Below are 11900 nucleotides of genomic sequence, written 5' to 3' on the forward strand. Positions count from 1 at the left end.
TCATATAAATACAAACATAAAAACCTTGTGTTATAATCGAAAAAGGTGTGCTTTTGGAAAAAGTAACTTACGTAATATCTACTTGTCGGTTGTGGTATCCATGGTCTTATCACATGGGTGGATACATGTTTACTTATTATTTACGTTTCGTAATTTTGTATTTTTATTTGTACTTCTTACAGTCTTCATCCTAGAGTGTACTTATGGTTCCTCCTTGTTGAATACTGTTTAATAACCAATGAGTACGGATATGGTGTTCCCATAGGTGCAATGCCTTTTTAATGTATCATTCCTTTATGTATACCTAGTATAAATAGTACCATTGCTTATAGTATACCCCCTTTACTTTACCTGATATGTGATCCTGTTACCTACTTTACATATGATTAGTCGGTCACTTTAACTGTCTTTTGCTTTTGACAAAACCTGTAGAGTCTGCCACGTATAACCATACATTTTTACAGACAACGCATATACTGGACTGATGGCTGCATTACTGTGATACTTCTGTTTTATAAATACTTCCATTAGGTTACTGATAACTTCACAACATGCAAGAATAACTAATTAATTTCTGATAGTACATATTATGGTGTATGATGTCGATTTTAATTAAGACTGAGTTCTTTTAATTATGTAAATTAATATGTAACATCAAACTTCTTTGGGACTGAGAAGCTTATGTGCACGAATCAGCATGATTTTTATTGTGAAAATTTTATGAAAGGAGACCGCATACAGGATGCTGGTACGTCCTATTCTTGAGTACTGCTCGAGTGTTTGATATCCGAACAAGATCAAACGGAAGGAAGACAACGAAGCAATTTAGAGGTAGGCTGCTACATTTGTTACCGGCAGGTTCGAACAAAACATAAATGTTACTGAAATGTTTTAGGGACTCAAATGAGAATCCCTGGAGGGAAGCAGACGTTCTTCTCGAGAAATACTGTTGAGAAAATTTAGACAACCGGGATTTGGAGCTGACTGCCAAACGAGTCTACTGCCACCAAGGTCCATGAACATAAGGTAAAGGAAATTAGGCCTCATAAGTGCGCATGTAGATAGTCGTTTTTTGCTCGCTCTGTCTGAGACTGGAAGAGGACAGGAAATGACTGGTAGTGGTATATGGTACACTCCGCCATGCATCGTACGGTGGCTTGCGGATTATCTATGTAGATGTGGATTGTTTCGTGCCTGTTCTTCAGTCTTCCAGAGACTGTATTCCCCGGAACCCAAATTTGGGTGGTGGCTCGCTAATATTTTGAAGACTTCCTGCAACAAATTTTTCCACAGATCATAAATAAAAGGATTTTTCTCCAGTGATCTCTATTCCTGTATCACTTAACAATATTTGTATTTTTGTGACTCACATTTGAAATTAATATTTTAATGGAGAATAAAAAAAACGTATGTAATTGTACAGTTACATACGGAACTGATGGACACCAAGCTGAGCCTGCGAAAGTCGACTAGTTATACGTGTCGTCCGTCCATCGAAGCTCTCAGGAACGAAGTCTTTCTCACTCCACGGATAGAAAACAATCTCGTCACGCATGACTTACTGCTGTTGTGTGAGAACTCTTCCAAGTGCTGTTCTCATTTCGCACAGATCACAGCACGCCACATTTCATAACACTATCTGTTATTCTCACAAAAGAATGCAGAGATTACTTTTCCAACTGATCTGCACTCTGGTATAGCAGACAAAGAGACTGATGTATAAGTTTAAAGTTTTTGGGGAAGAGTCCGATCTAATTCCTAAACTATTATGGAGTGCCAGTAGTAAAGCCGCTTTATAGAGATGGAGAAAGGGATAATGTCGACAAATGTAGACCCATTTCTATGCCATCAATATTTGCTGAAGTTGTTGAAAACGATGTGTAAGTAAGGACAATTGAACATTTCATTTCACATAATTTTATGTCCAATATATAGTTTGGTTTTAGAATTAACTTTTTTCGCGCAGTTCTCCGTGCCACTGTGCAGGCCTCTTCACCTCCGAGTAACTATTGCAGCCTACATCGTTCTGAACCTTCTTACTGTATTCATCTCTTGGCCTCCCTCTACAACTTTTACCTCGTACGCTTCCCTCCAATACTAAATCGGTGATCCCTTGGTGTCTCAGAATGTGTCCTATCAATTGATCCCTTCTTTTAATCAAGTTGTGCTACAAATTTCTTGTCTCCCCAGTTATTCTACTCATTAGTTACGCGATCTATCCACCTAATCTACACAATTATTCTGTAGCTCAACGTTTCAAAAGGTTCTATTCTCTTCTTGTCTAAACTTTTGTAATCTATGTCTCACTTTAATACACAGATAACCTCCATATAAATACTTTCAGAAAAGACTTCCTAATTCTGAAGTGTGTTTTCGATGTTAATAAAATTCTATTCTTCAAAACCTTTCTCCTTGCCATTGTCAGTCTACATTTAATATCCGCTCTACTTCGGCCTTCAGCAGTTATTTTGCTGACCATGCAGCCAAACCTATTTAGCGCTTCAAATGTCTCGTTTCCCAATATAATTCCTTCAGCGTCACCTGATTCAATTCGACTACATTCCATTCTCATTTTCTTACTTTCATTGACGTTCCACCTTATATCCTCCTTTCAGGACACACACCATTCCATTTAACTGCTATTCCAAGTTTTTTCTGTCTCTGTCACAATTACAATTACATCAGCAAACCTTATTTCTTCTCCTTGAACATTAATTCCTACTCCAAATTTTTCATTGGATCCTTTACTGCTCGCTCGGTTTACAGACTGGAGAACAACAGGGGCAGACTACGGCCCTGTCTCACTCCCTTGTCAACCACTCCTTCCCTTTCATGCACCTCGACCATTAAGCTGCCATCTGGTTTCCACGTAAGTTGTAAATTCCTACATTTCCCGGCATTTCCATTCAAATTTCATACAAACGGGAATATTTTCAGGGCGGTGAAGCTTTGCACACACAGGTGAAACAGATAATGTAGTGGTCAGTTTTGAACGGTTTACCCATATTTGTCTCGTCCAAATTTAGCTAGGGCCTCAATGGCCTCGCTACTGAGCGCCCGGAATCCACACACACGCGCTCACGCACGCACACACCCAGGCTTCAGGCCGCCATGAAATACTGCATCCAAATTAGCGGCACTCAGGCAGTCCGCCTCATTGGCCCGCTGTCGGTTATTAGCTGTGCCCCCCCCCTCCCCACGTCTCCCCCTCTCCCCATCCCACTCCACTGCAACCCACAACCTCTCTCCAATGAGCTTCCACTCACACCAGCAACTCAATGCTTCATGTTCTCCACAACGGATATCACAGTGTTGGTGGAAAAAGGGTTCTCTTTCGCTCCGTTCGACACAGGTATAACGCGATTAGTAGCAGGAAACGCTAAATACTCCACGTAGGCAGAGCGTGTTGACCCTCTTCTCAATGTATTGGCTGTGACTGCCGTTCACAAAGGATTGAAGAGTACTGTCTCAAATTTTGGTTTATGCAAAAGTAAGGGGCTAACTGCAGTGATGGCAAAAATCTATGTTCCACAACAAAATCAAGTGCAGACTAAAAACTATATATATATGATGTTTATTTTAACTGAAGACACTAAAATATCTCGAAAAATACATATCTCATCAAAACAACTTATAACTCAAATTTGTTTGTCTCAGATGGGGACAACCATGTACACCAAGTTCGATCAGCCACCCCATCCCGTTCATGGCTGGTGGGGTCGACTTCCAAATCTTCAGTGGGAACCCCCGTTTTTTATTGCAGATTACAGAAAAATCTATATATGTTTCTTTTTGAAGCATGTTATTCGTTTCGCAACAGATGGCGCTGTAATAGGAGGAACAGAAATCGGCACACAGTCGTAATTTACGGCATGCTGCTCAGTGGCCCTTGTATACACAATGGTATTAGATTAGATTAGATCCAGTTTTCGTTCCATGGGACTCTTCTCGTGAGTGTGGAACTTGTCAGAAATATAACATAAAAACATAAAACATTTGAATATAATACTTACTATCCTGATCATATGTCGGGAAATTGTCAAAAATAGGTGAATACAATGAAGTAAACTGGAAACGCTAATATTTACAGAATTAACACGCTGTCAGAATGAAACCCGGTTATGCACTATTAATAAATTTATCTTACACAAAATACCTAATCTTGACTATTGTGACCAAGTGCTGTCAAAACTGAAATCTAACAGATACTTTTACTTGAGCTGGCTTAACAGTCTCTGTTAAGACATTCACCTATGGAGTAGAAGAACTTGCTTATCAAAAAGTCTTTCAAACTCTGTTTAAACCATCCATTATCTGAAGCCAGGTTTTTTAATGGTTTCTGGCAATTTATTGAAAATGTGTGTTCCTGAATACTGGACTCCATTTTTGGACCAAGGTAAGTAATTTTAGGTCTTTATGTAAATTGTTCTTATTCCTAGTATTGGTACTATGTATTGAGATATTGCTTGGAAATAGAGATATGTTACTTGCAACAAATTTCATTAAGGAATAAATATACTGAGAGGTTAGAATACAAAGTTCCTTGAACAGGTTTCTATATGATGTTCTTGAATTTACACCACAAATGATTCTTGTCACACGCTTTTGCACCCTAAAAACTTTTGCTTGATTTGATTAGTTGCCCCAGAATATGATCCCATATGACATAATAGAATGAAAGTAAGCAAAGTATGCAAGTTTTCTTATTATTTATATATCCCACATCTGACATCATAATGACAGCAAATACAGACTTGTTTAGGCGCATAAGCAATTCCTGGAATGCCCATTACTGAATTTACTATCGAGCTGTAATCCCAGAAATTTAACACCATCAACCACTTCGATCTGCATGTCTTTATACAAATGCTGGAAGGAAATCTCTTAAAGGTTCTGAACTGCATATAGTGGATCTTCTGAAAGTTTAATGACGGTGAATTAGCTTTGAACCACTTATTAATGTCAGTGAAAATTTGATTAGCAGTTATTTCTAAATCTGCACTAGACTTGCTACTTATTGCAATGTTTGTATCATCTCCAAACAAAACAAACCTAGCATCTGGCAATGTAACAGTTGAGACGCCATTAATGTACACAAAAAAAAGCAATGGACCCAAGATGGTACCACAAGGAACACCACATGTAATTAATTTCCAGTCAAATGAAGGCTGACTGCTTACTGCACAGCTATTTTGCAATGACACCCTTTGTTTCCTCTTAGATAACACTCAAACCATTTCACAGCATTGCCAATGACACCATAATATTCTAATTTACTTAAGAAAATGCTGTGGTTCACTCAGTCAAAAGTTTTTGACAGGTCACAGAAAATGCCAGTAGCCTCTAATTTATTATCTAATGAATTAAATACATTCTCCTGTAAGTGTAAATAGCCTCCTCTGAATCAGAACCCTTAAGAAATCGAAACTGTGACTTGGACAATAGACTATTTGCAGCAGGTTCTAAGGAGATGCTTGAACACAACATTTTCAAATAATTTTGAGAAAGCCAGAAAAAGTGAAATTGGTCGATAGTTTGATGGTATCTCTTTATCTCGCTTCTTGTAAAGAGGCTTAACTTCAGCATATTTTATGCAGTCTGGGAATGTTCTGCTGACAAGAGATTGATTACACAAATAACTTAAGATAGAACTCAACTTGCATGAGCACTCTTTGATTAACTTCGTTGATATCATATCCACAGGAATACTTAGATTTTTAAGGATTTTATGATGGATGATACTTCTTTGGGAGATATGATTGTCATTTACATTTTACTGAAGTTATTTTTAAAGACTGGTCTCAGATACTCCATTGCACTGTTCACCAAATCTGATAACCCCAAGCTGTCAGCTACGGAAATGAAGTACTTGTTTAAGATGTTTGCATGACTACATGTACTTGTTACCAAAGTCTCATTTATTTTTAGAGCTATCTGTTCCTCTTCCTTTTTGGCTCCACCAGTCTCTGTCTTCACTATATCTCATACAGTTATCATTTTGTTGCCTGATGCAATTATCTTTTTCTCTTAATAAAGCTGCTTCGATTTCTGGATTACTTGCTTCAATATTTTCCTGTATTCTTTGTAATACATTACAATTCTGAGATCAGAGCTATGGCTAGATAGTAGATACAGTCTCCTTTTTGTCCCACATGATATTTTTATTCCTTGTGTAATCCACAGTTTGTTTTTTTGACTTCTGTGTGATCTGAGTTACCTTTAGGGGAAAACTGTTTTCAGAAGTGGAGGTAACTTTATTAATGAATGCTTAATATTTTCCATTTGTGTCATAAGTATTGTAAACATCTATCCAGTCCATGTCTTTCAGCAATTTCTTGAATTTCTCAATTTTTACTTATTTATTACCCTCCTGTACTCAGATTTAAAAGATTTTTTTATCCTGGCAAATTTCAAAATTTAACACAAGATGCTGCATGTCATGATCAGATAGCCCATTCACTATTTGTTTTGTGGTATGACATTTTTCCCTAGATTTGTCTACAGAGATATTAACAATAGCAGTCTCAGAGCATTTACATATCCTAATAGCAAAGTTCACATTAGGAACTGAACTGAATGATAATGTTACTGACTGCAATAATTGTTCACTGACAGAGCTTTTCAACAAATCCACATTAAAATATTACTTATAATCCGTCTTGATTGCAAATTTTTTTTTATTCATATGACCGGTTTCGGTTCATTCAGAACCATCTTCAGATCTGATATTTCAGTTACAGGAGTAACCCAACCAAATTCAGCAAATTTCACATGCTTCACACGCAGCATGCGAAATTTTCTGAATTTGGACGGGTTACTCCTGTAACTGAAATATCAGATCTGCAGACGGTTCTGAATGAACCGAAACCGGTCATATGAATTTAAAAACATTTGCAATCAAGGCGGATTATAAGCAATATTATAAAATCACTGATTGCTGTTATCCCATCAGACACTATGTCTGTTTTCGCCACATTAAAATCGCCAGCAACTACTATTTCCTTGTTTTTTCCTATGAGGTGGGACCACAGAGCTTCCATACTTTTTTTATGAAGAGGTTAAAATTTCCTGAAGGTGATCTTTATATACCTACTTTTATAAAGGACTTACTATGAAATACAACTTCTGTTGCACAAGCTTCTAAGCGCTGCTCTGAGCAAAATTTATTAATATCAGTATTCTTGAAATCAAAACAGTTTCTGCCAAATATGGCAACTCCTCCTTTCTCCATATTTTCTCTACGGAAATAAGAACCTAACCTGATTCCGGTAACATTTAAAATATCTATACCAGTGGTCACACGATGTTCAGAGAGGCAGATTATATCAACTGGTTTGCTCAACTCTAATTCTTCAACACAAATAAGCAGCCCATTAAGCTTCCCCCTTGGTCCTCGGACATTCTGATGCAACAACGATAACTGATTTTGTGCACTGGCTGAATTACAACTGGATGAACCTAATTTTCCTGCCAATTTTTGATTATCTCTAGGTTAGATCAGAGGCTGTCTGCATAAATTGTGTACATTAAAATTTGCTTTCTGGCTTCCTGTTTTATCAGTGTGAATGTCATTTTCAGCCTGTCTCTGAACATCTTTGTTTCTGCCTTCCGTAATCTAAAAAAACTGCTGATCTGTCACTTGTAACCACTGGTACTTTACCACTTGTGACAATGCCTCCAGACAGTTTTCCCTTCCCTCTCCTGTTCAGGTGAAGTTCATGCCCAGTATGCACGTGGGACCGCACCTCCACGCTGCGAGGGTAGGACATACCAGTATTTCACAACTCCTAATTGGAAACTTCATTCGGAACGTAGTATTCTTCCAACATATCGAACAGGGGACCACTGTGACCGTGGCTCGAGGTGAAAACTACACTAATTTTCCAATTAGTGCAAATGTTTTAAAGTAATACCGTCAACTTCAGTACAATTAGTGATCAACTTTTCAAATGACTGTACACGGGACAGAGGCATATCTGCGGGAATGTCAGCACAGGTGTTTCTGATGCGGTCGACCATGTCGTCATGGCGTGTTGGAGCTTGCTGGTACACCTTATTTTTTAAACATCCCACAGAAAGAAATCTAGCGACGTCAAATCCGGTAACCCAGCGGGCGAGTTATACGGACACCTCTGCCGATCCACCGACCAGTGTAAACATGGTCCAATACCTCCACTGCTTCAATTGCGTAACGAGCTGAGCAACCGTCATGCTGAAACATTATACGTTGTCGAACGTCCAGGACAACATCCTTCAGTAGTACCGGTATTTTCTGTTCCAAAAACCTTTGATATCTGCGTCCTTTCAACGCACCGCCGATAAAATACAGACCAGTGAGTTACTTCCCCATGATGCCACACCATTTGTTGACCGACAAAGGACGTTGATGATCAACTTGCCGTAGCCAGTAGAGATTGTCTACACTTCAGTAATGCATGCTATGCCGGTTAACGCTACCATGGTTCGTGAATGTACACTCATCGGACAATAGTACCTCTTCAGATAGTATGGGGATCACATGCATTTGTTGATGCACCCATTCACGAAACACTACCCGGTTATGAAAATCGGCGCCATGAAGTTCCTCATGCTGTGACACGTGGTATTGGTGATACTTATGACGATGCAGTATTGTGATAATACTATTTAACGATATAAGGAATCACGGTGTAATTACCGGTCTTTTATCCGTGGGTTGTGGTGCATTGCAGCTAGTACAGCTATTTCGTTAGCTTCTCCTGTAACACGTTTGTTTCGTTTTGTTTTGCTGCTGTGTATGCTGCCATCAGACATAAAGAAGTTCACAACCCTGTAAAAGTGTGAACGTGAGCGAGTTTTCTCTGGAATACACTCGGCACACAAGGCAACAACAGCCTCCACATTTCTCTTAAATTCGCCATAAATCAGAATCATTTCAAAGTTTTCTTCACTGGTTGCAACATTCGTCGTCCACTTGCACGTCTGTTCTCCAAATGACAGGTGAGTGTGCAGGCAATAAACACTGCGCTAGTGTTGTAATGTTTAGAACCGCTCCTCTTCTGTCAGCGTCTGCACGATAAGTGAGCCGCATTGGCGGTGTTCTGCCTGTTATGGTACATCGTAGTTCGCTACGTGGTCACGGTGGTGCGTCGATTAGTTCCCTGTTCGGTATGTCGGAGGAATACAACACTGAGACTGGGGTTTCCAAATAGAAGTTTAGAAACAGTGGCCTGTCTTACCATCGAAGCATGGAGGTGGGATGCCAGCTGCCATTGGGTATACAAGGGACACTGAGTAACATGTCGTAAATTCCGATTGCGTACCCAGTTCTTCTGCCCCGATTACAACGCTATCTGTGGCGAAACGAAGAAAATGCTTCAGACAAACGAGTGTATATGTTTCTGTAGAACCGTAATCTGCAATAAAAATCGGAGGTTTCCTTAAAGATTTCAAATATGCCCCCTACCACCCACGCACAGAGTGGGGAAGAAGGTATATTTTTATATTTATTTATATATACAACAATGATCAAAAGTGGTTAAGCACCCAGAAGGGAAGGAGGATACGAAATGAAATTTGAGGGACTGAGAGTGTAGTCCACTGACTGGATTGGGAATGGTGTCATAAAGCCGTTGTATTCTCCGTAACTGGTGTTTGATACCCTGGATACGGAGTTGACGTCGAGCTGGTGCGGTCCAAGTTGTACTGGAGACAGATTTTTGGATCTTCCTAGCTATGGAAGTAACTCAGCATCATATAGACAGTATACACAGACACATGTCATGTGTGGATGAGCATGTTCTGTTAAAACATAGCCGAATGGTACTGTCATTTGAGGGGTAACTCACAAGTATAGAGGACGTCTGTGACGTTCTGTTGTGCCTTGATAGTTGTCTCAATCACTACCAGTCATGTCCTAAAGTCATACCGGATGACTCTACAGCCCGTGACGCCAGGATTAACATTTCTATGCCTCTCCAAAACATGGAAAGAGTGTGATGTGTCTCTAGGTCACTGCTACTGTTGTCAGTGATGGTTATGCGGGGTAGCGCAGAATAGCGATTCATCACGAAACACGATGTGACGCCAGTCATTATTAGTCCACGCTTCCTGTTCACAGCACGATTCCAAATGAGGACGTTTGTATTTCCGATTAAAGTGTCGCCCATATATTCTGATCGCGAATACGATTTGCTACACTACTTTTGAATAGGTACATTAACTGTATAAATTTCGTTCAGTGTGTGTGGTACCAGTTAGTCTAAAGTGAATCTGACATTCTATAAATAAAACTGAACTCAAAGAATGACTATCAATCATGCACAGAAGTGCTTCTTCATCAAACAGTTACAATACACTTATTAACTGTGACCTGCTGAATTATACGAAGAATTTGAAAATAATAACAGTTTCCTAATTACAACTCACAAACTTCGCGTAGGCCCTACAGTTGATACTTACCCGTCCAAAGGACAGCGTGGCTGTGCTCCATCCCATTTTACTGCGTAGTAGACGCATTACACTGCATGTTGCTGAGAGAAATCACTATATGCTGCGTTGTAAAAGGGAATTCAGTTTTTACACAAAAAACCTGCAGATAGCTGTTTACGAAATAGTACAAGGCAAGGCAGCACAGTTATAGCAAGATTTACTTTTAAACCGTAATGAGAAACTTAGTGAAATATTGGCAAATAAATGACAAGGCTGCTTTAACTTAAAATTGTATTAAGATTTTTAATAACACAGATATGGCTCAGGTTCACTTGAAAACTGTGCTCTTGGTTTGGAATTGTCATGATTAATAAAAACTGACTCAGGCAACAGTACTTATTTAACTAAATCTAGGCCTACTGTTTGCTACTTTCATAAGTCAGTTTTAACTGAAACTGGAGGGTGCAGAATAGTTATAAAAACTCCGAACGCCCTGCCGATAATTTCCCCTGGATACCAAAATGCAGATTTTTGGAACAAGACACAATCTTTACACTACAATAATTTGCAGTTTGCGCTAGCAACAAATAAGAGCTCTGTCCATGTTTTTCTTTTCCAAATGTACCTTCACTTTATGGAAGCATCTTAGGAGACTATTCCCTGTCATCACTTGTCGACAGTAGACAATGAAAACCTCGTAACTACATTTTTCTGAATTTTACAGGAGAAGCAAAAACGGTTTCTTAAAAAAAAGATATATAAAGTGATAAATACAAAGTTTCTACATACGAGAATGCAGGCTTTCTCGGCGAATCTCGATGATAAAATCTTCACTGGTTGACAGCCGAGTCAATGTGTCGTTCTCTGGCAACGTGTCAGCAAGTTTCTTACTTTCCATCCTTAGCTTCGGTGAATCTCGATGGCAAAGTTTTCTCGGATTGACAGCCGAGTCAATGCGTCGTTCTCAGGCAGTCCTGAAGAGGGCAAGTATGAAACTTGCTGAAACGTTGCCGGAGAACGACACATTGACTCGGCTGTCAACCAGTGAAGATTTTATCACGAAGTTGCTGCACGTGTGACTATATACAAGAAGCCTAGTTATTGATAGATTAGAGAAACCCATGCGCTTTCAAATCTCTTTCATAATGGAGTCACTGGATACTAGAACGAAAGGTTTTCACATATAGATGGATTTACGAGGTTTTTATTGCCTGCCATCGTTATACCATCAAGCCTGTCAAAGAAAAATCATCGTCTATTCGCCATGTCAGCCATCAGAGCTGCTCACTCACTCTCTCTCGCAAAGGAATAACGGGGACGTCATCCACTCCTAACACAACCTCTGGTAACCAGAGTGTAACATAGCACTCATATGTTCAGGCATCCAAAGACGCTCGCAGTGTCAAACATTCCAAACATAGCAGCCATTTCTCATTATGTAGAAACGTTTCACCTCTTCCATCATGCCAAACAAGAATATTGCACAATGT

Source organism: Schistocerca serialis, chromosome 6, assembly GCF_023864345.2.
Source record: "Schistocerca serialis cubense isolate TAMUIC-IGC-003099 chromosome 6, iqSchSeri2.2, whole genome shotgun sequence".
Lineage (NCBI taxonomy): Eukaryota > Metazoa > Arthropoda > Insecta > Orthoptera > Acrididae > Schistocerca > Schistocerca serialis.